Genomic DNA, 3,562 nt, shown 5'->3' with positions numbered 1-3,562 from the left:
TGAATATGTATATGGATTCTTAAACAACCGCGCTATTACTCAGTTGAGTTTGTCCCCTGTAAAGAGTTAATGAGCTCATGAAAGAGGCCATGACCCACACAGCCTCCCCTGACCGCAGGGTCCTAGAAAACAGGGAAAATGAGGTCATCTTTGAGCTGCCACGTCCTGCGGCTTTTGTCTCTCACCCCTCTGTCCACTGATCCCTGTGAAGGCACGGAGAACCAGAGCCTCCAACAATGTCCTCAAAATTGCTCTCACTTCCATACTCTTTTCCTGCCACTGAATGTTCCCATCATGGCAAGTTTAAAATATTAATCCAGTGGGCACACTGAGGAAAGGAAAAAGTCAGGAGTTCATTTCAGCAGATTGGTGTGGACTATGCATTGTGGGACACTGCTGGAGGGAGGGAATTCTATTTTAATAAGAAGGATAAGAAATTTAGTGGTCTTGATATTAAAAAGGCAATAATAGAGAATGCTAGAAAGTAATTTTTTAATTAAAAAAATTCTTAAAGAACTATGATGATTTTAAGTAGAAGAAAACACACGGACAGACCAGAAAGACTTCATGGAAAAGGGAATAGTTAAATTATTTTTCTATTTATGTATTTTTGGCTGTGCTGGGTCTTCATTGCTGCATATGGGCTCTCTTTGTTTGGTGAACAGGGGCTACTCTTTGCTGTGATGTGTGGGCTCTAAGAACACAGGTTTAATAGTTGTGGTGCACAGGCGTAGTTGCCCTGTAGCATGGGGGGTCTTCCTGGACCAGGGATCGATCCCATGTCCCCTGCATTGGTAGGCAGATTCTTAACCACTGGGCCATCAGGGAAGTCCAATAGGAACATTTAAAATGTGTTTTTGGGACTTCCATGCTAGTCCAGTGGTTAATACTTTGCCTGCAAATGCAGGAGGTGTGGGGTTCAATCCCTGGTCATGGAGCTGAGATCCCACATGCCTCATGGCCAAAAACTCAAACATAAAACAGAAGAAATATTGTCACAAATTCAATAAACACTTTTAAAATGGTCCACATCAAAAAATAAAAATAAATGTGCTTTGAATGATGGCTTCCAGAAAGGGTTGGGGGGAAGAGCATTTCTCATAGAGAACGAAATGAGCAGAATGAAACACGTTCGAGAAATGGAAAACAGTCTACCTGTGTTGGCACTTACTGTGAAGACTATATGCCAACACTGGAAGTTGTGTTTGCTCCAGGTTGTTGGAAGCCTTGAATGCCAGGACCATTTCATATTTAGTCTTCAGTTAAGGGGAGTCAAAGACAGGGCACTTGGCCTGGAAGCTGATTCTCCTCAGATCTAAGGAAAAATAAATATCCAGGTTCCTTTAGAACGAAAGTAACAGAAAAGAGATGGAAGTTTCCTATGTAAATATGAGGGGAAAACACTAGGCCAGACAATGAAAGAGAAACCTAAATTCCGAGCTGATTTTGGTGGTTGAAAACTGAATAACACACTTTAAAAAAAAAAAAAAAAAGTTTTATTTTGTATTGGGGTATAGCCCATTAAACAATGTTGTGAGAGTCGCAGGTGAACAACAAAGGGACTCAGCCATGCATGTACATGTACCCATTCTCCCCCAAACTCCCCTCCCACCCAGGCTGCCACATACATTGAGCAGAGTTCCATGTGCTCTACAGCAGGTGAAGGGATAGTTAGGGAGTTTGGGATGGACATGTACACTCTGCTATATTTTAAATGAATAACTAACAAGGACCTGATAACACACTTTTTAAGAATCCATGCGCCAAAGTCAAATGAGAAATTAAAGTATTTTAAACCAGATTAAAATGAAAATACAACTAATTTTGGCAATTTAGATGTTCCCTACACAAGTGTAAAGCATAATTTTTGGAATTGGGGGAAAAAACTAATGAATGAAACTAGGTAATTCAAGATTCTGAAGAACTTAAATTATGCTCCTGTGTATTGGCGTCCATAGACTAATTAAGGTGGGCATGGTTAGTATTTTTTGATGTCTGTTCTCAGATGTCTCCCCCTGCTTTCTGGCATCTTCCCTTGTTAGACACTGGTCCTCTCATTGACTGACTTCTTCCTCATCTTATTGAAGAACATATACGCTCAAGAACTTTGATCTTTCATCTTTTGAAACTTCCTGTGTTTTCTTTGAAAGTCACTTACCTTGGTTGTCCGTGACTCTAGGAGACTCTAGAACAAAATTGAATGTCCTTAATCTTCAGACACACTCAGAGGATCAGAAGCTTTATGGCCTCTTCTATTCCTCAAACAAAGTGTCCTGTTGTTCAATAACCCCTGGAAAAGGGCAGCCCGCCAGCTTCCAGGCTATGCTAACGAAGATGCTACCTTGACCCCACTCCTAAGATGAATGAATTCACCACGAGGGCCCCTGAGGCAGCAGTACATATTTTGCTGTTGTTTAGTCACTCAATCTTGTCTGACTCTTGTGCAACCCTGTGGACTGTAGCCTATCAGGTTTTTTCTGTCTGTGGGACTTCCCAGGCAAGAATACTGGAATAAGTTCTCATTTCCTTTTCCAGGGGATCTTCCCAACCCAGAGACCCAACCCGCCTCTCCGGCATTGGCAGGCACGTTTTTAACCACTGAGCCACCAGGGAAGTACATGTTTAGCTGACTTTAAAACATGGACTCTCCAAGCCCAAAGAGATCTCAAAGTCCTCTAGTCTAGGAGCCTTTAACATTGTGTGTGTATGTGTGTGTGTTTGTATATGTGTGTTAGTTGCTTAGTCGTGTCCGACTTTTTGCAACCCCATAGACCACAGCCCACCAGGCCCCTCTGTCCATGGGATTCTCCAAGCAAGAACACTGGACTGGGTAGCCATTCCCTTCTCCGAAAGGTATTATAGAAAGAAAGAAAGTGAAGTCGCTCAGTAGTGTCTCACTCTTTGCGACACCATGGACTGTAGCCTACCAGGCTCCTCCATCCATGGAAGTTTCCAGGCAAGAGTACTGGAGTGGGTTGCCATTTCCTTTTCCTCCTTTAGCATTCTGCTGCTGCTGCTGCTAAATCGCTTCAGTTGTGTCCGACTCTGTGTGACCCCATAGACGGCAACCCACCAGGCTCCGCCGTCCCTGGGATTCTCCAGGCAAGAACACTGGAGTGGGTTCCCATTTCCTTCTCCAATGCATGAAAGTGAAAAGTGAAAGGGAAATCGCTCAGTTGTGTCAGACTTTTAGCAACCCCATGGACTATAGCCTACCAGGCTCCTCCATCCATGGGATTTTCCAGGCAAGAGTACTGGAGTGGGGTGCCATTGCCTTATAACCTTCCAACTCATTGTCTCACCTACCACTTTCAAAGATGGCCCATCCTGTCACTGGCCACTTGACTCCTATAGCTCATGGTTTCCTAGGCTTTGTGCAAGGCACTGGAATCAAGAAATAAATATCTTTCCATCTGTTTGTATCATCTTCAATTTCTTTCATCAGAGTCTTATAGTTTTCAGAATACAAGTCTTTTGTCTCCTTAGGTAGGTTTATTCCTAGATATTTTACTTTTTTTGGTTACCAAAAAGAATTTTCTGGTCTTTCACTGTTAGTATATAC

This window comes from Bison bison, unplaced genomic scaffold, assembly GCF_000754665.1.
Source record: "Bison bison bison isolate TAMUID 2011002044 unplaced genomic scaffold, Bison_UMD1.0 scf7180017864180, whole genome shotgun sequence".
Taxonomy (NCBI): domain Eukaryota; kingdom Metazoa; phylum Chordata; class Mammalia; order Artiodactyla; family Bovidae; genus Bison; species Bison bison.
The sequence above is the reverse complement of the archived record's forward strand: the minus strand, read 5'-3'. Positions refer to the sequence as shown.